Source organism: Panthera pardus, unplaced genomic scaffold (genome assembly GCF_024362965.1).
Source record: "Panthera pardus isolate Hobbes unplaced genomic scaffold, ASM2436296v1 HiC_scaffold_7, whole genome shotgun sequence".
Classification (NCBI taxonomy): Eukaryota; Metazoa; Chordata; class Mammalia; order Carnivora; family Felidae; genus Panthera; species Panthera pardus.
The window spans coordinates 29,754,903-29,780,162 of NW_026527002.1; the positions used below are offsets into that span (position 1 = coordinate 29,754,903).

The 25,260-nt window shown below is 39.4% G+C and overlaps 2 long non-coding RNA genes across 2 annotated transcripts in view; one reads left to right on the forward strand and one right to left on the reverse strand.

The window, feature by feature from the left end:
* LOC109269416 (uncharacterized) overlaps positions 1–25,260 on the forward strand; it is a 311,096-nt gene that overhangs the window by 229,801 nt on the left and 56,035 nt on the right. Inside the window, exon 2 of the long non-coding RNA XR_002081070.2 lies at positions 6,153–6,270. This is a non-coding gene — a long non-coding RNA (uncharacterized LOC109269416). The remainder of the gene's footprint in view (positions 1–6,152; positions 6,271–25,260) is intronic.
* LOC128775291 (uncharacterized) overlaps positions 1–25,260 on the reverse strand; it is a 46,817-nt gene that overhangs the window by 20,080 nt on the left and 1,477 nt on the right. Inside the window, exon 2 of the long non-coding RNA XR_008419916.1 lies at positions 120–203. This is a non-coding gene — a long non-coding RNA (uncharacterized LOC128775291). The remainder of the gene's footprint in view (positions 1–119; positions 204–25,260) is intronic.

Consider the following 25,260-nt stretch of genomic DNA (forward strand, 5'->3'; position numbering starts at 1 on the left):
ATAGAAACCTGGGAAAGATGGGGCGCCTCAGTGGCTCAGTTGGTTGAGTGTCCAACTTTGGCTCAGGCCATGATCTCATGGTTCATGAGTTCAAGCCCCAAGCTGGGCTTTGTGCTTACAGCCCATAGCCTGGAGCCTGCTTCTGATTCTGTGGATTCTGTGTCTCCCTCTCTCTCTGCCCTTCTTCCACTCTTGCTCTGTCTCTGTCAAAAAAATAAATAAACATTAAAAAAAAAATCCTGGGAAAAAAATGCATTAGTCCAATGGTACCAGCCTGGGGAGCTCTTTTAATTCCAGGTATAAGCATTTATACTTTAATTTCTAACAATGAGGACCCTGAAGTTCTTCAGCAGGCATAAGATGGCATTTTATGAATATCAACTTGTTGGCAGGTGCAGAGTGGGAGGGGAAGATTAGAGAAAAAGATCAGATAGGATGGTTTGGCAATGACTTACCTGTAAGGTCAAGAGAGTTTGGGTTTTCCTGATGACTGTGCAAAGAAAAACAATGGGATGTATGAAAGAGGTAGTTTGGAATAAGAATCAACAATAATTGGTCATTGACTATATGTAGGTGGCAAAAAAAAAAAAATGAGTCAAAATTATTCTGAGGTTTTAAGCCTGAAGGATTTTTCAAATCCCTGGGAAGTTTTGTAGATGCTGGGATCTTTGGGCTGTTATAACAGGAACAGAATAACCAATTCTGGCAGTTGTCTCTGCAGAAGGATAAACACACCCTTGGTGTATTTCATCCATCTCAGAGTGAGTTTTTCTACACTTTCTTAGAACTAACACTGAAAATATTTTTGCCAGGCCAGATTATCTCATAACAAGAATGGTTTGATGCCCTACCCATAGTCAATGTGGAGAATTCCAAATTATGGAGCAGATTTTCCCTAAAACCTATACATTAAGATGGTACAGTATTCATTTGCTAGGGCTTCCCTAACAAAATATCAGAATGAGTGGCTTAAACAACATAAATTTAGTTTGTCACAGTTCTGGAAGCTGGAAGTCCAAGATAAAGATGTTGGCAGGCTTGCCAACTGTAGTCTTTCCGCTGTTCTTCATGTGACCTCTCTGTGTGTAAGTATCTTTGGCGATGCTTCCTCTTATAAGGACATCAGTCTGTTCAATCAGGGCCCATCCATATGACTTCATTTAATTATAATCACCTCTTTGAAGGCCGTATCTCTAAATGGAGTCCATTCTGAGGTTTACCGGAGGCATGGACTTCAGCATATAAATGTTGGGGTGGAGGGACCAGAATTTAGTCCATAATAGGCAGCATGTTCTCTAACCAGAATTCTTTTGGAGATACCTAATATTTAGGAATCAGAAGTTAGGTATTTCTGAGAGGTATGCTGAAAGTCAAGGGAATATCTCGCCTCTTCCACAAAGCAGATGAAATCAATCTATCATTTAAATTTTATGAATGATACAAAATAGAAATGGAAAATGCGTTATGCAACTAAATTATTCTTTTTTATCTCCCTATGATCATTCTACATGTTTTGGGTAAGAGAGGGCGAAAAAGCATTTCCCAGCTCACCAAATCATTTCTGTCTATGTCCATGAAGTTTTCTACCTTCCCTATTCCATATGGGTTGCTGGCCCTCCAAAAATCCATTTCATTCACTTATTTATGTTTTTATTCATTGATTCATGTAACATCAATATGTGAGTGTCTACTCTGGACCCCTCAGGTGCTAGGTCCTAGAATACAATAGAGAACAAGGCGATCAAAAGTCCTGTGATACAGCTCTTATAAGGCACTATGGGACACAGGCAAACAACCAGACATCAGCAGTAATCCGAGGTAAACGCGAGGAGAGGTCTGAAGTGCTAGGGAAGCTCAACACAGAGGCACTTGACCAATCCATGGGATTATTCAGAAAAGGCTCCCCTGAGAAAACGACATTTAAGCAGTACCTGAAGGATGAACATCCAGAATAGCAAGAATAAAAGAAAGCAAGGAGGCGGACTCCAGGCACAGAGAATGACAAGCACAAGTGCTCTGGTGTGAGGAAGAGAGCAAGGCCCTGAGCAGAGCTGGAAGAAGTTCAGAAGGAAGGAATAGGTAGTGCAGCTCTTGCAGATCAGGCAAGAAGAAGGGGTCGAGGAAGAAGGTGGGGTTTGAAGGAAATTAGATGGTAACCCCGGGGCACTTGGAAGCTGTTGAAGGGATTTAAATTGAGCAATGATTTGGTCAGATTAGGATTTTAATGAATTCACTCTGGCTTCTACCGTGGGGTGGAGCTGGAGGCAGGATGAAAGGAGACGAGTTTAGAAGGCTTGTTGAAGGAATTTAAAGGAGATAATGCTTGGAACTAAGGAAACCATAGTGAGGTTAAAAAACAAAAAAACTGTGATTTGTGAAAAATTTAAGAATTCTGGGGATCGATGCCTCATTTAGGTTCCCTAGGAGACGGTGATATTCTTTTTTGTCTGTTTTGTTCACTGATATATCCCAAATGCATCCTCTAAGCTTCTTGAGGACAGTAAAGATAATGAGCAGGGAATGCTGGGTTAGCTAGACAGCACTGACTATATTCTCTGACTGGTTATTACAACAATGGAATTCATTTTGAAAGCTTTTGTGTGCCAACTGCTGTACTGGGTGCCTTGCATACACAGTCTTATTTGGTCCTCATGAAAAACGTAAAGAAGAGAAACCAAGAATCAGAGATTTGGGGTACACAGTCCATAAATGGTAGAGGGAAGATTTGAACTCAGGCCTGTCTGATCCCAAAGCCCCATCCTCTTCCCCTTCTGATCTGTTGAAATCCAACCTTATACTCCTCTCTCAATAATAGGCTGGAACATCATTTTTTCTAAGGGGGCACTTTCTACTTGTCCAAGGGCTGGCAAACTAGTCAGCTTGCCTTGCCTCCCTCCTGATTTGCCATCTGCGGGCACTAAGCCTCACCAAGTCCCCAGGGCTGAGGGGAAGAACCAGTCTGAGACAAAATCTCATGTATAGTGGTCCTGTCCCACAGCCTGTTTCTCCTACAGAGTTTGAGGTGGAATGAGGTCAGGGCAAACACTTTCATGTTTTCTTTCTATGAATTGCCTGGATAAATACTCTTCTCTAAAAATATTTAAAAAGTAACAAGAAAAACTGGCACTTGAGGCTTAATTCTGACCAGGAAGAGAAAATTGTAGGCTAAAGAAGGTGTCATATGTTCCATGGGAAACAACAACTGCATGGTCTTGATTTTTTAAATAACCAGAGAATATAACCATGAATCAGTTAGTCAAAATGTATTTATCGTCTCCTATTCTGTATCAGATATCGTCCTCTATTCTGTATCAGTTATTGTTCTAGAGCCTGGGTGCACAGGACAAGACAAAGTGTGTGCCATCCCTCAGAAAGCTGATGTTCTAATGCGTGGGGATAAAGAGACAATAAACATAAAAGTTAGACGATACTCCTAGAATTTAGAAAAACAAATTTTAATAATTTTCGGAAGTTTTTAAAATCCAAACTGCTAATACCAGATAAATGGTCCCCATTTTTTTCTCGTCTCTTTTTTTAATTAACAATATAATATTTGGAAGTGGAAACCTGGTTTTAAAGTGAAAATTTATTCAGTAACTGATAAAACTTCTGTGGGAATGATGGAAAGAAGGCAGTAGCATTGGGTAGTTCCCCATCTATTAATGGTTTTGTAAGGTCTTTAATATGTTTAGGAGAGTTATCACAATTTTACTTTTTATTTCTGTAACAGTTCTCTTTATTTCCTAGTATCAATTCAATTCAAGCAACATCTTATACCATAGTTAAAATACAACTATTCTATTCAATTCCGCTTGGAATAAACTTTCAAATATTCTTAATAGAAACTTTTAATAAAAGGACATGAACAAAATAAAAAATATTCAGGAAAAAAAGTATTCGGGAAAATAATTTCACACCTAGAGACCCTGGAGGAGAGAGCTAGCATGCATGGGTGACCAAAGACTCTAGATGTTCTAATTAAAAAAAAAAAAAAAAAAGTACATTTGAATTGTGGAAAATTACTATAGTAAATTCTTAAATAACTTGTGAGCATGCAGGAAATGAAATGGTGACTTCCAAAAGATTAAAGCATTTTGGTAACAAATTGTACTTTTGTAATGAGCAGAATGAAACATCCTAAAACACAGTGCCTTGGTATTTACAACTCATTTCTCAAAATCTTTCACAGTATCTGTGTTAATAAGATTGTTTTTAATTGCATATGTAATACTACAGTTAGAAGTTGGATTCCCAGTTGCACAGAAACATTGATCAGCAGGTAATGGAAAGCTGACAGGAATACTCTACTCCTTTTCTCTCCGACAATTCTACCAGGAATTTGAATGAAGATATGGAAGGCACATTTTATTAAACATACCAAAGTATGAGGTTTAGGGTGAAAGTTAATGTGTTTGAAAAGAACGGTTAGATTAAAAACATCTTGATTGACTGGAACAGTGGGAAGAGAAGACTGTTGAGCTATCATGATAGAACACTCATTACCATTGCTGCCTTCCTCCTGGGTTTGCTAAAGCCACAATCCAGATCTAACTGAATGCCTATTTTTATACAATAAGCCAATTCATTGCACTGATGGAAAATAATAGGCAATAATCATTGTCTGGAAAGGACTAATTTTAATGCTAAGTGATAAATAGATTTGTTGTTATTGTTTTCTTCAAATGAATGAGAGCATCAAATTTTGAAGTAGGAAGAAATCCCATAGAAATATCATAATTCAGCTTTTCTCTTCAGTTAAGAAGATCTATCGCATACCAGACACGTGGCTAACAGGCCCTTTCTGGAGTTTATTCACGACTACATCTCAGTGTTAAAATGGTGCCTAGAACTTAGTCACAAAAAATATTTGTTGATTGAATGATTTTAGGGTAGGGTAACTCACTTCTTTCTTTGACACTGCATTTCTGGGGGATACCAATTGCTGAAACTGTCTTCCTTATATTGAGTCAAACTCATTTGTCTGTAACTCCCTATTTATTAGATATAATCATGCTTTCCTGATATGGACAAAATAAACCCAGTTGTCTTCCAAATATTTTAAGATAGCTAACAATTCCCTTTTAAGAATGTGTTACTTTTTCCCGGAAGAAGGTAACTAATGCCTGAACCTTCTTTATATAATATGGTTTCCTATCCCTCAAATCATTCTTATCATTCTCTTCTGTATGTACCTCAAATCTTCAGAGTTTCATGTAATGTGATGCCCTGAATTAATCATATCTCCAGATGGAAGCTAATCTGACCACTATACCACATTATTGTAAAATTGGATTAGCTGTCAGAAAGAAAGCTATGTAAGTGGCAATTATTTTAGTTCAGTCTGAAATCAATTAAAATCTTTAAGTGTTTTCTCAAACTACAAGTAGGTCTGAGCTGACATCTGGGTTACACATGTCCATTAAAAAAAAAAAGATTATATTTTTCTTCTGTTTTCTACACCAAGTCTTTTAATTAGCCAAAGGATAAAAATAAGACATTGGTTATAAGAAAGAGGGCTTATTCTATAATCATTTAAATTTGGTTTTAAAATCTCATACAGGCCTAATCAGATAAATACGTATTGTTCTCTGTACTCAGGCTTGAGACCTGAAAGTGATACCCTGGTACTCATGGCTTAGACTCTCCATGGGCAGGAAGCATGGGGCACTCAGTGAGGGAAGTCCAAGAAGCCAGGTAGGTAAGAAGCCATGGCACACAGCACAACACGATTGCCCAAGTTTCCCTCTAGGCCAAGTGGACCTGAGGATTGCATGAAAGCACTATTGGCAAATAGAGAACCAGTACCTATGACATGCCCCTTGCTACTCTACCCTATGCTCTGAAAGGAGGGAGAATTCTAGAATTCTTTCCCAGATGGGAGGAAGACAAGAAATGTCCACAAAGGCATGTAAGGACACAGCCTTCTGAGCTCTTCTCACACACAGTGAATGGATGAGCTATGTGTCAGAGGGCGATCTCTCCTGTGGAGACCTAAGAGGGTGCATAGTGATTAGAGTAGGAATTCTGGCAATTCATCCTTCAGTAGCTTGAATCGAGCTCTTTGCAACTCTAAGAAGGGTAACAGAGGAAGTTGGGCAAACCCAGTCCACATTCCCCTAAACCCTCTTCCTTTCCTTTTTTCTACAACACAGATCCAGGGCCTGCCTGCCCGTATTCCCTTCCAGGCTGCCAAATGCCAAGACCTGCTCCAGACGAAGGCTGCTTTGGCCAACCAAGACTCATCTGCCCCCAGGGGGTCACATGGCCAAGGTACTTTGGGCATAGAAGGGGCTAGAGGCTGGGTGAGTCCTTCCAAGGGAAAGTACAGAGCAGGAGGACCCCTGGTGGCACAGGGAGTCTCTGTAATGTCCTCACAATTCTGCACTGGTTCCAAACTCACATGCTCCACTCTGCAAAACACACTCTTGGCTTCAGCAGAACCGTTCCTCTTAGAAGGCAGCTTAGCAGGGGCTCCTGGGTGGCTCAGTCAGTTAAGCATCTGACTGCAGCTCAGGTCATAATCTCACAGTTTGTGAGTTTGAGTCCCGTGTTGGTCTCTGTGCTCACAGCTTCGAGCCTGGAACCTGATTCAGATTCTGTCTCCCTCTCTCTCTGCCCCTCCCCTGCTTGCTCTCTCTCTCTCTCTCTCTTTCTCTCTCAAAAATAAATGAACATTAAAAAAAAAAATTTTTTTTAAGAAGGCAGTATAGCAACCATGTTTTGTTCCTTGGGCATTTCCCTTTGGAATCTTACCTCAACCCACCCCCCATTCCAAGCAGCTTCTCAAAGTATTTCTCACAACACTTAACAATTTTCTCTCTGAAAGGAATTCTAGTATGAGATTTTCTCCATCCTGTAACAGTCCCAGTGATGTTTTATGCCCCTTATAGAGTGGTATCCTGGGAAGTGCCCTTGCTGGCCTACTGATCCCAATTGGGATCAGCAAAGAGTAGACCTTGTCTTCTCTTCATTCATGGGTCTAGGACCCGCTTCTTTTTTCTCAGCCAAGATGATAAGAGGTCTGGTTCAAATGGAGTCAATAGTAATGTGGTGAAAAGGACCTCTTTCCACATCTACCTTGCCAGGTACCATCTCTCTTTGCCCTGTGCCTTGTTTTCTGAAATTATTTAAAAAAAAAAAAAGGTAGGGTGGGGGGATTGTTGACCCCCAGAAAGAAATGTCTTGCATGGTAGTATAGACTGTATTGAAAGTTCAGCATCTGATGCTCTGTTCCTGGGAATTCAAGAGAAGCCTGGGTGAGCATTTCAATACCACTGCCACCTACGCTGGGGAGAGAAACTCTGAAAGGTTGTAACTTGTCTGCAGCATGAGGCGATCAACCTCTATAGTCTGGTCCAAGAGGAAGCAATTTAATTTCTGAGCTATTGAACCACAATTCACGAATGGAAAGGACTCCTGAATGGTGCAAACGATTCTTTGTAGGAATGCAAGGTTCAGCTATCATTACATATAAAAATGATATGCTGTTTATATATTTGTTCTTTCTCTCCTTCCATTCTCATCCCCAGCCAAACCACCATCCTTTGTTTTTTTAATTCATTCTGAAAAACAAAATCATGAAAAATATTCGCACAACAAAGTCTTTTGTCACTCTCAGCCATGTTTATATAGAGCTGCAGTAATGGTCTTCCAATAAAATGAAATAAAGAAAGAATGCCAACTGAAAGAAATGAAGAAATAACTAATTTGGCATAAAAGCCCCACTGTCTTCCCCTCTAGCAGGCAGTCACTCTTACTCTCTATCTTCCTCATACTTTACTTGTGCTAAGGTAACAGGATTAGGAGATGTCTGCCATACCTCTAAACTTAGCAGAAGATGCTGGAACAAAGCACCAACTAACTACATTGAAAGAAAAAAATCAAATACACATCACCTTTTGATTATGGTCAAGGCATTCCTGGCCTTATTTTCTTTGCCTTAAAAAAGTTGTTTGACATCCTAGGTACTAGGTGGGCCAAACAAAACACATCTGTGGATTGTCTTTGGCCAGACAGATCCAACTTTGCAAAGCCAGACCATCAGCTGTAATGCAGGATGTTGCAGATTTCTTCCATCCCATCTTCTGTGTTCCTTAAGAACTCTGCCACAGACCCAGCGCCAGCTTTTATTAAGATCATTATCTCATTTAATCTCCTTGGCATTTTACAGAAACACACACTTTGAAGGATTAGGTGACTTCCCCCAGAGCACACAGGCCACAGGTGGTAGAGCTAGGACAGAGATGCTGTGACATCAAAGCCCATGCTCTGAATCTTATGTTGTGCTGCTCCTCAGCAGTAAGTGGGGGAAGCAATGGTAATTCTCCTTGATGAAGTGACACTCAGCTGCTATGTCTTCAGGATGTCTCTGTGACCTGGAAGAGCCAAGGGTCATGGGGGGTCCTGCACCTTTCCCAGTATAAGTCTTCCCATCCATGAGTGGATCATGTGCCTTTTCTGAGGACCTTTCATTATCCTTCCCCAGCCCCTGGAAGCAATGAAGTTTGTTGGAAAATCAGCAGAATTTTTTCTTTCTAGCCCACTCTACTTTAGTGGAGGTAAAATCTTAGGGGAGTCATAATTTAGAAATTTCCAAATTTCTGAAATAGAGCAATCATCTCCCACTCTTCCTGAAAGAATCAAATGATAATAGTGTGTATGAACGTACTTCATAAATGGGAAAATATTCTACGTGATATTCTGGCTCAAGTTTAGATAACAAAAGTTGGATCAATGTGCTAGCACATACCCGCTGGCAGAAAGAGAAAGAAAGAAAGAAAGAAAGAAAGAAAGAAAGAAAGAAAGAAAGAAAGAAAGAAAGAAAGAAAGAAAGAAAGAAAGAAAGAAAAGAGAGAAAGAAAGAAAGAAAGAAAGAAAAGAAAGAAAGAAAGAAAAGGAAAGGGAAGAAAAGAAACTGCACAAACTAGTTTTGTTCCTTTGCTAGTATTGTAGCTATCATTCTAAAACACAGTGGTGTTTAAAATGCTGACTTAACAAAAAAAGGCAGGTTTGGGTAGAAACCATGATAGTTATCAAGTGGGTTTTGGCCATTTGTGGCTTATTATGTGGTTCTTGAGCATAACCAGAGTAAACTATGATGAGGCCAAATGGAGATGCACAGCATTAAACCCTGGGGCTGCAAGAGCAGACACTTAGAATAAGAAATAGTTTGATTCTACAGTGTTCTGAAGGGAACAGGTGACTCAGCAATTCTGTCTTCATTTCCTCCTTGGTGTGGACCTAGCACTAAAAGAGAGCAAAAGCTGGACCTCTGCCTCCTTTAATCTGTTCTTCCATCAGAGGAAAGAGATTAAACACAGGGAAGTGCTAACTTCAAGACCGAGTAAGGAGTTGCAAACTATCGCAGCTCACTCAAAGTCCAATTTATCCCAAGGAGTTTTTAGAATGAAATATGTTCCTTTAACTCTTAATTAAAACAACAAACAAACAACAATAAGCCCTTTGCTAGTCACAGAAAATGTCTATCTGGGTGATAACCAGAATTTTCTTTACTGTTACAAAGTCTTTAAAATTTCCTATCTTACCTGAGGAAGGATTATTCCCTTTTTATAGATGAAAAAACTAAATTTCAGAGAGACTAAGCCACATAGATAGTAACTGGTAGAGATCACACGTGAACACAAACCTTCTTTTTCAAATGATCTTAAGTGTTTTTCTATGCTCTAGCCCTTTTAGATTTCATCAGTGAAATGCTGGGGTCATTTAAAGTCACGGCTTTGAAATCAGTGAAACAACTAACAAACCCAAGGCAACATGGTTAGTTTTCATAAACCATTTATTGCAGATTTCACAGGATAATACCAATTTGAAAGTTTATTTCCTGTTGTTCTCCAACAGTTATTGAACTTGTCACAGTACACGTCCAAAACATTTCTATTATTGTTTTGTAAAAAATTCCATATGACTCTAACGTTGTCTTTTAAATGCTGGAACTAACTTCCCTGTATACGTGCTGTCTCTTGACTCAGAACATAAGGTTTTTTAACAGGGCCATGTTTGGTTGAGAACAGGTTGGGAGGGATGTGGGAGGCAAAGGATTTTGGGTTGAGGTCTGGTCTGGTTAGCTCAGGTGTCTGGAAGAGGGCTCTGAAATGTCCTTGGGAAGCCCTTAATCTCAGATGTGCTGAATTTGGGGGTTAATAATTAAAATTGTACCATGTTTTACACTTGAATATGCCTAAGACGGTATTTGTAAAACATTAGGTGACCCTAATTACATCTTAGAATCATCTACTCTAGGTGCTTACTTCTGAGAAGAAGTAAGAAATATTCCAAAGTTCCCATATCAGACAAACAGGAAAAGGAGCAGGGAATGTTTGATGAGGAATTATGGACAAACTGCCCAACTATGCCTTGAACCACAAATCTGCACGTAGCCCAAAAAGAGCTGATTCAACTGAGAGCTGTCTGATATTAGCGAGCAGAGAGAGAATCAAGAACATGAAATTCCTGCCATGTCAGGCCTCTGGGGCCATTGCAATTACTGTCTCCTGATCAGCCTGAATGCAAGTTCAGACCTCACCCTGCCCTTCCAGCATCTCCCCAGGACAGACAACCACAGACTTTGTTATCTGGCCCCAATCAAACCCCGGATCTGCTAGAGAAGACTTTTCAACACTCCTGTGGATTTCTTCATTGAGAGACCTGATGAGTCCTGGGTATAAGACATTCTACCCTAAAACAAGAGGGCCACACTCTGTTTTCTAAATGAATGCTTCCCCCCTGTAGGTAGGTATCTGCTTGAGTGGCTAGGAATTAGGTGTTCAAATTGGTCAACCAAAAATGGGTTCAATTTAACTGTATTTTTAAATAATATCCTAATGTCCATATCTATACTCTACTGGAATGTGCAGGAGGGGAATAAAGGAGGCAAATACCAATAAAAAAGAACATAGAGTAAAACAAATTACATATCCAGAATAAGAAAATAAGCAAGCCAATTATAAAATAGGCCAAAAATATGGACATTTCACCAAGAAGCATGAATAAGCACATAAAAAGCTGTTCAGCCAACAGGTAAATACAAGTTATGACCACAGTGAGATACCACTACATACCTGTTAGAATGGCTAAAATTAAAACAACCAACCATTCAGAGTATAGGCAAAATATAGAATAAAGTGATTGAACCTCTTGAGCATGCTGGTGGGGACATAAAGTGGTGCAGCCACTTTGGGAAACACTTGGGAAATTTCTTTGAAAAGCAAAACACATACACCCTCCCCCCAAAATACACTTATTATGGAATCTAGCCATTCCATTCCTAAGTGTTTCTAAGAAAACTGAAAGTGCATGTCCATATAAAAACTTGTACGTTACTATCTAGTAATCTCAAGTGTCAAAAACTGCAAACAATCCGAATGGCCATCAACTAGGTGGATAAAACTGTGGTATATCCATACAATGGACTACTATTCAGCAATAAAAAAAGAATTATAATATTAGTATACACTATGACATGGATGAATCACAATGTCATTAACCTTACAAAATAAGCCAGACAAAGAAAGTATATATACCACATGATTCCATTTATATAACATTCTAGGAAATGAAAACTAATGTTTCATGACAGAAAGTAGATCAGTAGCCGCCTGGACATAGTTGGTAGGGATGGAAGGAGAAGGGAGAGATAGCAAAGGGGCAGGAGGAAAATTTGGAGATGATTGATATGTTCGTTATCTTGATTGTAGTGATGGTTGCAGGAAGGTGTATATGTCAACTCTTCAAATTGTATACTTTAAATATTTACGCTGTTTTTGATTGTCAGTGATACTTCAATATAGCTGTTTTAAAAATACCATGAACACTGGAGTGTTTCCTTTTTCCTTTGCTAATTTTTTACAACAAAGTAATATGTACACGTATGTGTGGAAAAGCTATACCAAGGGCCTCATAGTGAACAATAGCAATAGTTTCCATACAAACATCTTTTCAATCCTACTTTTTAAAGTTAACTGTTTTTCGGAATCTATAGAGAACAAACTGATGCTTACCAGAGGGGAAGTGGTGGTGGGGGTAGGGGGATAGTGGGCAGATGGATGAAATAGTTGACGGGGATTAAGGAATACACTTGTGATGAGCACCGTGTGTTGTATGGAAAAGTTGAATGACTATATTGTACACATGAAACTAATATTACACTGTGTGTCACCTAACTGGAATTTAGATAAAAATTTAAAAACAAAATAAATCTTTCCTCAGCAAATAAATAAATAGTTTTCTCCCCCATACCCAAAGTAAGCTTTTTAACTATCTCTGATTTTAATTCTTTAGTATTTGTTTTTCTAACTTTAAATATCTGACTTAAATTATTACTTTCAGTTTTCCAATATAAGATTCTCTAATGGTCATACTGCCTCTCTCCTTTCTCAACTTCCTATTATTATGCTATTTCTTGTATTTCCTCAATTTCTCAAAATCTTGACATATTTTATTTTGCTTCATAATCACACATATTTTTCTACACAGTTTTTTTTTGTGTTTTTCTTCACCATGTTGTTACTACCATCTCACAATGTATAGTCACATTATCTAATTCTTAGAAACCATTTCTTTATTCTTTATTTCTTTATTCTTAAGACAGTCTTCCTAGAGTCTACTTAATTGACTTTCTGGCTTGCTATCCAATTATCATGCAAAGATTTCTTTGCCTCACTAACTATTAGGCTAGTTTCCAATTCTTTTTATCCAATTTCTTTTTCTTGTTTTCTAGAATTATCTTGCTGGATTATGTCCTCAAGTAACTTTTGGAAATGATGCCTGGAACTGAAGTTTCTGAATCCTTCCATATTGAATATGGTCTTTATGCTCTTCCTAGACTTGATTAAATTGACTAGAGTATAGAATTCTAGGTTAATATTATTTTTCTATGAACATTTTACTTTTGAAAAGTCTAATACACTGGTCTGATTTCTTCTTCTATGCAGGTGATCTGTATTTTTTATTTTTTTATCTCAGAAGAAGTTTCTACTTTATGCCTTATCTTTAAGATCTTGAATTTTGGAGGCACCTGGGTGGCTCAGTTTTGCCAACAGCACAGAGCCTGCTTGGGATTCTCTCTCTCCCTCTCTCTCTCTGCCCCTCTCCTGATTGTGAACACAAGTGCACTCTCTCTTTCTCTCTCTCAAAATAAATAAACTTTAAAAAGAAAAAGATACTGAATTTTCATGGAGTTATAACTTGATGGAGGTCATTTTTATTCAATCTGTTCCTCATTTGGTGGATTGCTTCTAAAGGAAGTTTCTTTAGCTCTGAGAGACTATCTCAGTTCTTTTATTATTTCTTTTCCCTTGATTTTCTCCCCCTCCACACCCTTTTAATTTTGTTTCAATTGTTCTCTTTCTGGAATTCTTACTATTTAACTTGTTGATATTTTGACTTGATCTTCTGTTTTAATTTTCCTTTCTAGATTTTCCTCCTTTTTTCCCCCCATTTTACTCTGCTTGAAAACATTTTGTAACCATAATTCAAGCCCTTCTAAAAATGTAGGGGAAGGGAACAATCATAGAGCTATTTCTAAGAGCTCTTTTTTTGTTTTCTGATTGCCCAATTCTTATTTTGTGAACACCACATCTTCACAGTTCTCTTTAAGGACAAGAAGTAGAGTTCATGGAGTTTAAATTTTCTTTTGTTCTCTAAATTACCAGTTAGTTTCCATTTCTTTTTCTTGGTCTTTAAAACTGTGCATTTTCTTCATATACATAGTGATGTTTGGTTCTTCTTTCGTATTTATATTTTATGTTTATTATTTCAAGGTAACTGGTGTAGGTTTTCTTCTCTGCTGTGTATATATTTTGCTTTCCCACTAGGAAAGGCTCCATGTTAGACTGAATCGGCAGACACTCCCAAATTGGAGAGAGCTTGGTAATATCTACTGTAGGAGCCTTGATTCACCCCAGACAGTTCTTTAATTCTTTCCTAGAGAAGAATTCTAAGGTCAGAAAAAGGTATGTAGAAGAAGAGTGTCAGAGCCGGGGGGCCTGGGTGGCTCAGTTAGTTAAGTGTCCAATTCTTGGTTTCAGCTCAGGTCATGATCTAACGGTTGTGAGAGAATCGGGCTCTGCACAGATGGTGTGGAGCCTGCTTGGGACTCTCTCTCTCTCTCTCTCTCTCTCTCTCTCTCTCTCTCTCTCTCTCTCTCTCTCTCCTCCCTCTCCCCCACTCATGCACATGTGCACACACACTCTCAAAATAAATAAACTTAAAAAAAGAAAGACTATGGAAGCCAATGACAATGTCGTTTTGTAACCAGATTTTTAATTAACCCCTGGATTTTTTTCAACGTTTCATTTTGAAACACTTTTAGATTTATAAGAAATTCAAAAATAATGTAGATGATTCCCATGTACACCCCATCCAGATCCCCCCAGTGATAACATCTTACGTCACATCATAAATGCAAAGAAACTGAGGTGACTGGGTGTTAAGTCCGACTTCAGCTCAGGTCATTATCTCATGGTTCATGAGTTTGAGCCCCACATTGGGCTCTCTGCTGTCAGCACAAAGCCCACTTTGGATCCTCTGTCCTCCTCTCTCTCTCTGCCCCTCCCCCACTCTCATTTTTTCTCTCTCTCTCAAAAAAAAAAAACATTTAAATAAATAAATAAATAAATAAATAAATAAATAAATAAATTCCAAGAAACTGATATTGGTACAATACTATTGATAACACAGATTTAGTCAGATTTTAACAATATTTCATTCTTTTTTAGGCTGCATTGTTCTATGAAATTTTATGATATGTATAGATTAGTGTACCCACCAAAACAAACAGGATACAGAACTGTTCCATCACCACTAAGAAACTCCTCCATGCGACCCATTTATACTTACCTTCCCATCCCACCCGCAGCCCTAATCCTTAGCAACCACTGCTTTCTTCTTCACCACCATAACTTTGTCACTTCCAGGATCTTATATAAATGGAATCATAGAAAATGTAACTTTCTAAGATTGGCTTTTTTAACCCATTACAATGCCTGAGACTCATGTAGTTATTTGTTTATTAATACTTTGTTCTTTTTTATTGCTAAATAGTGTTCTATTGTATGGATTACCACAGTATGCTTCTCTAGCCACCCACTGAAGTACACTTAGGTGGTTTCCAGTTTTAGGCTATTGCAAATAGAGATGCTATGAACATTTATCTACAGGTTTTCTGTGAACATAAATTTTCATTCCTGTAGGATAAATACCCAGGGATGTGACTGTATAGTCAGATGGTAACTCCGTGTTTAAATTTTTAAGAAACTGTCAAACTTTTTCAGAGTGGCTGTACCCTTTTATATTCTCACAAGCGGTGTGTGAGAGACTCACTTGCTCTGCATCCCTGTCAGCACTTAGTATTATCAGCATTTTTTATTTTAATCATTCTAATAGGTAGTTAGTACTTGAATTTGCATTTCCCTACTGCCTAATGATCTAGAGCATCTTTTCATATTTGCCATACGTATATCCTCTTTGGCAATGTCTTTGGTCTAATCTGTGCTTGGATTGACTGCATTCTTTCTGTTGTTTAAAGAGTTCTCTATATATTGTGGATATATATGCTAGAGTTTAAGTAACTGAAGACTTCTTTTTCTCTCTCTCTCTCTTTTTTTAGATAGAGAGCACGTGCATGAGTGGGGGGAGTGGCGGAGGGGGAAAGGGAGAGAATTTTAGCAGGCTCCGTGCTCAGCACAGAGCTCAACACAGGACTCAGTCCCATGAGCCTGGGATCATGACCTGGGCCAAAATCAAGAGTTGGATGTTGAACTGAATGAGCCATTCTGGCGCCCCTAACTGAAGACTTATTTCTAAAATGGGGAAAAAGAAACAATCTCTAAGAAAATTTTTCAAATTAAAAACATGTTTTTAATTTGTTTTCTAATTTTCTCAGCCAAGACACAAAATATTTAGATTGACAAATATTCCCTGAGAAAATCATCAAATAAAAAATCTCCTTGAAAGCAAACGTCATTTTTTATGCAATTAATTCTTGATTATCATTTGTCTGGCACCTGTTAAGCATTTTTCAGATGAAATATTATATTCTTACTGGAATGTTACCACTCATCTTTAAACACTTTAGTATTATTAATGACCATGTTGTAAATACATTTTGATTGAATTATCTTGAATTAGGATAAAAACAAGATGACTGACAAATGAATGCTTGGAAGTGGAATTTCTTGAGAAATTTCTTTGATAATATGAAGTCAAAGCTTTGAATATATGTTCTTCAACAATAATCTGAAGCTGGGCTTCTATCCTTAAAGAAATGCCTATTATTTTTATTTTATTTTATTTTTGTTTAATATGCTGAAAAAACCTGGAGTAACAGTTGTTTCCTAGAAGCTATTTCACAAAAAGATGTTGAGTGCTCTTCTGAGATAGGGCTGAGATAGAAACGTACTGATTTAAAATGTATTAAAGGGGCACCTGGGTGGCTCAGTTGGTTGGTTAAGCCTCTGACTCTTGATTTCAGCTCAGGTAATGATCTCATGGTTCTTGAGATTAAGCGCCATGTCGGGCTGCATGCTGACAGTACAGAGCCTGCTTGGGATCCTCTCTTTCTCAGTCTGTGTTTCTCTCCCACTTGTGCTCTCTCTATCTCTCTCTCTCTGTCAGAAGAAATAAAAAACAAAAGAAACTAAAGCTAAAGTTTTTTTTTTTTAATTTTTTTAACCTTTATTGATTTTTGAGACAGCAAGAGAGAGCATGAACAGGGGAGGTTCAGAGAGAGAGGGAGACACAGAATCTGAAACAGGCTCCAGGCTCTGAGCTGTCAGCACAGAGTCCGACGCGGGGCTGGAACTCACTGACCGTGAGATCATGACCTGAGCCGAAGTCGGATGCCCAACCGACTGAGCCACCCAGGCGCCCCAAAAGTTTATTTTAAGAAGAAGATTGCAGGCCCCAGACTATCATTTCATCAGAAATCTCTCCCCCCAACACCACCTGCCTTCTCCACAGGTGTTCTCAAAAGGCTACGATCATCTTACATTTCCATTGCTCTACCCTCAGTCCCTCCCCCTGTCCTCAAATCATGGCACTGAAGTCAGTGTTCTGGCCATAGAGGGGCTTCTCCTGGCACGTGCTGACATCACTCTCGCTGGATTTGCTGTAGCCACACAACTGCTCCGTTGTGACAACTGCTGTCTTAAAGTCAAGGAGACAACTTTGTCTGGTCTGGGTCAACCCCTGGTATTGGTAAACACCAGGGGTTCTCAGCAGTGGAGCTATTGACATGTGGACAGGATAATTCTCTGTTTTGGAGGTTGTCTTGTATGGTCTGGGGAAAGAAGAAAATCTTGCCATTTGGGACAACATGGATGGACTTTGAGGGCATTTTGCTATGTGAAAGAAGTCAGACTGAGACACACAAATATCACATGCTATCACTTATATGTGGAGACTAAAAAAGCCAAACTTACAGAAACAGAGAGTAAAATGGTGGTTGCCAGAGGCTAGGGGGTAGAGGAATTAAGGAGATGTTGGTCACAGGGTACAAACTTACCGTTGGGAGATAAATAAGTTCTGAAGATCTAACACACAGCATGTGATAATAGCCAGCAATGCTGTACGATATACTTCAAATTTGCTAAGAGACTAGATGTTAAACTTTCTCACCACAAAAAAGAAATGCTAATTATGTGATGTGATGGAGGTGTTGGATAATGCTATGGTGGGAAGCATACTGCAATATATAAATGTATCAAATCAACACATTGTACATCTTAAACTTACAAAGTATTATATGTTAATTATACCTCAATTTAAAAAAAAAAAAAACATAAAAAACATTTTCCATACCCTGAAAAAGTAAAGAATAAGCATAGGATAACTTGATTGACCCAAATTCCCAAATTATACTCAAGTTAGGTCCTAAATCTTAGAATTAATCTATTTGCAAATTCTCAGGTTCTGATTACAAGTATGTTTAATTTTTAAAAGAAAAATTTTAATTTTTTAATTTGGTGCTGCTTTATTAGTTCAATATATTAATGCTTCAATTGAAACTAACACAATTATGTATTTTTAGGTAATTTCCAGTTTACTTTTTTTAATTCATAGCGATTCCTAAGGATTAGCCAAAATTGTGAAAATTGACTTTAAAACTTACAATCTTTGGGGGCGCCTGGGTGGCTCCGTCGGTTAAGCGACCGACTTTGGCTCAGGTCATGATCTCATGGTTCGTGAGTTTGAGCCCCGCATCGGGCTCTGTGCTGACAGCTTAGAGTCTGGAGCCTGGAACCTGCTTCCGATTCTGTGACTCCCTCTCTCTCTGCCCCTCCCCCGCTCACACTCTGTCTCTGTCTCTCTCAAAAATAAATAAAACGTTAAAAAAAATAATAAAAAAAAACCTTACAATCTTTGGGGCCTGGGGGGCTCAGTCAGTTAAGCGTCTGACTCTTGATTCCAGCTCAGATCATTATCTCACGGTTTGCAAGATGGAGCCCCCATTGGGCTGAGAACTGACAGTGCACAGCCTGCTTGGGATTCTCTGTCTCCCCCTCTCTCTGCCCCCCACCCTCCCACTAGCACGCATTCTCTCTCTCCCTCTCCCTCTCTCTCAAAATAAGTAAGGTTTAAAAAATAAAATACGGGCACCTGGGTGGCTCAGTCGGTTGAGTGTCCAACTTCGGCTCAGGTCATGATCTCACGGTTTGTTAGTTTGAGTCCCTCATCAGGCTCTGTGCTGACAGCTCAGAGCCTGGAGCCTGCTTAGGATTCTCTGTCTCCCTCTCTCCCTGCCCCTCCCCTGCTTGCTCTCTGTCTCTCTCTCTCTCTCAAAATACATAAACATTTTAAAAAATAGATTAATTAAAAATACAACTTAAAATCTTTGTTCTGAATATATTATCAGCAAAATGAGCCCATTAAATAAAACCATTTCTTTGATTCCAAAGGCAGTGGTCTATTCAGAACTGCTTTGTTGTGCCCTATATGAGAAGACATTTAATGTTGGCTAAAATATAGACATCACAAGAAAGATGAGAAAGACCAGAATTTAGTCTCCTTTGGTTGTTTTGACTCACCCCAATGAAGAAGTTCATACTTCCCCATCGAGAATCCAGATACTGTTCACAATCTAGTCCTTTGGAGGTTTCTATTGTCCAAGAAAAACAAGGTTTTGTCAACAGCTCCCACATGCATACTGGGTACAAGTCCTGCCTATGCTCACCCTGCCCCATTGTCTCCTTGCAATGGGCTTTTGTGTCCATATTTCTGATTTTGGCTTGAAAGAGAATATGTAGTAAGGCAAGGGACTTTAATAAAATACACAGCAGAATAATTTATAGAGATACTATATTCTTATTTTTCCTGTTGTGTAAGACTCAGGACAGAGCACAATTTTTTTTTCTCTCTTCCTTATGCTTTTTATCCAAGCTTTTATCCTGAAGGCTTCTGTTGTTCACAAGGGAGAAATAGTAGGACTTTTTTTTTTTTTTTTTTTTTTTTTTTTTTTTTTTTTTTTTGACAGCTTGGCCTGGGAGATACCCTACAGCAAACCTCTAGGACCAGGGCAAGAGAAGATTGATGGGAGGGGACAGATTTGAAAAGGGGTTTGTTTCAAGAGTGGTACAGGCCCAGAGTCTCTTGCTGAATAGAAATGCTGAACTCTAATGGGGGAGCCAACAAGAACAGATAAAGTCTGAGTTGGATACTGGGAATGAGGGAGGAGGCAGCTCAGAAGGGCTCCAATGCCACTACTCAGCCTAGGGGGGCTGGAGCTGCCCACCTGCAGAATCTGGATGAAGGGGAGAGCATTAACTGTGATCAAAAATACCTACTCCCTGGGGCGCCTGAGTAGCTCAGTCGGTTAAGCATCCGATGCTTCATTTCACCTCATGTCATGATCTCACGGGTTCGTGGGTTCGAGTCCCACATCAGGCTCCACGGGGGCAGTGAGGAGCCTGCTGGGGATTTTCTCTCCCACTCTCTCTGCCCCTCCTCCACATGCATGCACACTGTCTTTCTTTCTCTTTTTCTCTCAACATAAATAAATTAATTTTTAAAAATACCTATTCCCAAACGTCCTTAACTGTGAAAATATCCTCCTGCTTAACCCTGAGGAAGGGGAAGGAATTCCAAACCTGACTGGGATTGGAGAAATCAAGCTCACAACCAGATTTAATTTGATTTTGAACAAACAAGGGAATGTGACATTTCTTAGACCCAAGCATTATGCAGCAAATCCCTTGTCACGGCAATGCCTCACCCGCTCCAGTTGCTTAGGGGTTTCAACCAGATGCCTCCAGAGAATATTAGAAGAAAAAAAAACATCTCTTAGCAAAGACTACAGCTTCAAATGTGTAGCTGGAAGAGCTTTCAAACTTGTTTAACAGAATCATACAATTGAATATGTATTTCTGTGATCACGTAGAATGGGACTCATGAGTGTTAAACCTTGCAAATCCCAGGCCACATTAGATAGAAACTGGGTCCTAAGAGAGTTGGGAGGCCATACTTGTTAGGTTCTAAGAACCAAACTGGAGGACCGCTGTGGAACAGCACACATTCTGCAGGAGGATGTGATTTGGTGTGAGCCTCCTGGGGAGAATCAGCTGCGGAGCTATCTGTGGTACTGGATGGGCTAACCGACAATGTCTAGAGACCAAAGTGCAAATGGCAGATGAGTGACACCTGGTTTCAGTTTGAGTCTGAGGGCAGCAAGAGGGAGGAAGGATTCAACTGCAGTCTTTAAGGTGATATTGTTCCCGTTAAAATAGGCTTTTGCAATATACTGGATTTCTGATCCTTAATTTGAAACTTCATGCGACTACATGTGCATACATTTTCCAAATGCTTGAGATAATTCAGTTCTACAAATCTTTACTAGGTATCTGTCATGTGCAATGCATTATACTAAACACATGGGAGAGATACAAGGTGAAGAAGACACAGTCCCATCTCTTTCTTCGCAATAACTTAGTGGGAAAGATGGAAACGAACATAAATCAGTCTCATACAAGAAAGAATAGGTCATCTATTAAAAGAAAGTAATATTAGTAACTAAGATTCATTGAGAGCTTTCTAGGAACCAAGCACTAATATGCACTACAACATTCTAAGGGATGTACTATTATTATCCCCACTGTACAGATGACAGAACTTAAGTCCAAAAAGATTAAGAAACTTGCCCAAGGTCATATAACTAAGAGTAGATCTGGAATTTGAACCCAGAGATATTGACCCCACAGCTCAAGCTGTTAAACGCCAGCTGTGAAATGCAAGTAATGTGTGATAGTAGAATGGGGTAGAAAAATGTTAAGTTGTTTGTAGGGGAGAAATTAGGAACCAATAAAGACTTCTTGATCCTTGTACTTATTAGGAGAAGAGGCAAAATGGGCAAGCTCTGTATTAATTTCATTTTCAAAAGCAAATACATTCTTTTTGCTTATTTATACTGTCTATATAAGCCAAAAGGTTATTATATTTAAGAGTCCATTGAAGAAAAGAAATTTGCCATTTAATTGCTTTGGAAATCATAGTATTTTTCACATATTTTCCCCCATAGATACACATTTTCCTTATCCCTACATTGAAAGTATAATGTTCTTTTTACCATGTTTTATTTTTTTTCCAATATGCTTCTTTTTTTTAGTTTTTATTTAGATTCCAGTTAGTTAACAAAACAGGTGATATGAGTTTTAGGTGTCCAATTTAGTGATTCAACCCTTCCATACAACACGCAGTGCCCTTAATCCCCATCACCTATTTCACCCGTCCCCTTTCCTATGTTTTATTTAGAATAACACAATCTCAGTAGTCAACCTTTATGTCTACAACTAATATCACGTGTATGTAGAATAGCAGTCATTTCTTGCGTTTATATTGCTCTTTTCTCTCAAAAAATCTGAGACCTACATGATGCCCTGATCTTTTCCATTTTGAGGAGACCCTTATCAATAACGTGCTATAACGTGTATTTAATGGAGAGAAGGAGTAAACAAAAAAAGAGTCTGTGACTTTTCTAGAGGTATAGATTACTCTCTAAAGGAGATTCGAATAGAGCACATGACGTTGGAACTCCCAGGTAGCTCAGTGGGTTACGCACCTGACTCTCGATTTTGGCTCAGGTCATGATCTCACGGTTTGTGGGTTCGAGTCCAGTGTCAGGCCCCATGCTAGCAGTGAGAAGCCTGCTTGGGATTTTCTCTTCCTCTTTCTGCCCCTCCCCTCGCCTCTCAAAATAAATAAAGAACCTTAAAAAAAAAAACGACCTCACTCCCAGTCTAGGGCTCAAGCGACCTACCACACTAAGTGGCAAAGTAAATGAGGTTTGGCAGAGCTAATGGAATAAACTAGGAACTATGCAAACAGGTCAACACAGGAAATCAGCATACTGTCTCAGAAATCCTCCCTAAGAAATGTGTCATGTGAAGATTATTCACACCCACAGTAGCCACTTTGTAGGCTTTCTCATTCTAAAATGTACATTTCTTCATCTTTGTCACAACAGTATGTTATGCCATTATGTTTCATCATCTGTACAATGATAGAGGTACATTCCTAGAATGTGAGCAAGCAAGGAAGGTAATGAAAAAAATGAAGACCTTCCATCCGGAAGCCCACAGAAGTCAATCTCCAAGTGTATGTTTCAGTCGGATCAACTCTCATTTGGGGCGTGTCCCAGCTCACCAAAGAGAAACCTGTTAGTGTGAGCTTGCCTTTTCTGATGGCAAGCCCAGCATGTTTATGATTGAACTCAGTCCACAATTGTCTTCAATGGGGGCTGAGTCTGGAGTCACAATAACAGTTCCAAAGACAAGCTGCAGAGCCCTTGGCCACTGATTTTGCAGTCTTCATACAGTTCAGTAATTTTCCTAGGGCCTGGCAGATGAGCAGCTGTGCCTCTGATGGGTCAGTGAAAGTCCTGCCTGATAAGCAGCCATTCCCAGTTTCTAAGATAAGAATGCTTGTTTACCAGAGGCACATGATCAACTCCTAGGGCGGAGGCCCCTGAAATCCTGTCACTACAGACTTTCTGGCACCAGAGAACTTCAGAAGTCAAGGGTCCAGCACTCAGAGAAAGCCACTCACAACATTAAAGGACCCTTGGGTCTGGGCTCTGTGTTGCTGTGTACTTTGGGGTTCAAGCAACTGCAAATTAGAGAAGTTTCCTGATTTGAGAGTAGGTAGTGAGCTGTGACTTCACAGTCACCACATAGGTAACGGCACCACAGGACAGGAGACAAGAGAAACATGCCTGAGGTGCTGGACTAAGGCACATGGATGGACAGTGGTCATCAAATAATAGTATAACACCTGATGGCCATACTTCTCCACTTCTGAGAAGGACATCTAGACCGTTAAGGAGACTCAGCTGAACACTAACTGAATAGCAAAAGATATTTATCTCCACCCACATGTGCACACACGTGCACACACATGCACATACATGCACACACACACGCACACACACACTTTACAGATGTGATTCAGGATATTGAGACAGGAGAATACCCTGGATTAACAGAGGGAGTGCTACATGCTGTCACAAGGGTCCTTGTAAGAGAGAGGAAACAGGAGATGTTCACATACACATACAGAGGAAGGTGCTGTGAAAATAAAAATTAGAGTCATGGGGCCACAAGTGGATGAGCACAGCAGAAGCCACCAGAATTCCAACAGAAGCTGGAAGGGGCAAGGAAGGGGTTCTCCCCCAGACCTGCCAGAAGGAACATACGGTGCTGACATTGTAATGTTTGTCCAGTGACATTGATTTCAGACTCTGGCTTCCAGAACTGAGAAAACAAATTCCTATCGCTCTAAATCACCCAGTTTGTGGGAATTTGCTATAGCAGCCACAGGAAAGGGATACATATTATTATCTAATACAAATTTGTCTACACCTACAAAGCCCCACACACATAGTCAGGATTCAGATATAAACAAACCAGTGAATCACAGCTGGGACTAGAATAACACTGACAAAGATGACTGAGTACGTTCCCTAAGAGCACCCAAAAAACATGCTCCTCATGGTTTGATATAAAGATGAATGTTGCAAAAGAATGGCAATGAGTTGTGTCATGTATATTCTACCAATATAGCCTTCTCAATATGCATAAAGATATCTGTGTTTGCCTTTAGCTTATTATCCACACCACCACCCCCCTGGAAATCTCTGTTGGTTGTTTCCTATTAATAACCTTGAAACACTTAGTGCTTAACCCTAACACAGCACTTGAGTTTGGGGGTGAGTTTTATGTTTTTAATTCTTTTTCCTTATCCTATATGTATTGTAGTTAAGATTACGAAGGGTTTTAGGAGACGGAAGGAAAATTGACTTTTGCAAGCTCAGCCTATCAGTTTTAACATCCTCTTCATTGGACATATGAACCAAGTTTCAGAGACCTGCCCCTAACCCTGGCCTCTGACTCCCTCTGTGGTTGCCCTGTTGAGGTCAGTTTGAGGACCATATTAGAATGGTTTGTAACCCTTAAATTGCTATAGCAGTTGTTGAGGTTATTGTGTTTCCGGCTGTTTTCGGGAGATCCTCTCTTCACCCGCCAGTTTGGATGCTAATTTTATCAAACTATGTGAATGCTCTTCCTGTGTCACTCCTAAACTATCATCCTCATTTTGTTCCTTAGTTCCCAAGCTCATAAACTATTTCTCTCTCTCCTGAGCCTCCCTATATGCTTTCTTTTCTCAGAGCCCAGGGGAATTTTTTCAAATATAGTTATAAAATCTCACATTGTAAAGCCCTTAGCCCTCATTACCTAATTGCCTTCCTCCCTTTAACTTAATTACAATCTGTCTCTCCTCAAAGTGTCCTGAAACATGCTCACTCCCAAAACCAGATTCTCGCCTATGCTTCTCATCTCTTTCTGTCTACATTACTCTTTATAGTCTCATCTGTTAGCCATGAGTCCACTTAAACACCTTTTAAACTTTTTTTTCAATTCCACCTTGCTCTATGTCTCGGGATAATGCATCCTAGAAGTCTCTTCCTTACTAAGGAGAAGGGTCAGAAGGCTCATAGAGTCACCCCTGGCTTTTGTCAATGAGAAAACGAGGTTACATCATTCACCCAGGTGTTACAGCAAGTGGCTAAGATCTGGATTTTAGATAGGTCAGCTGACTTAGATTGGAAAAGAAGGATTTGAGAAGAGCACATTTATCTTATCAGTGGATGGACTAGAATGTGAAGGGAGATTCACTCAGACCTCTAAGCCACCATGACTCACAAGAACCCAACAAAGTGCAATTGACAGAGTAATAATGGGAGGCACTAAGGTCGGG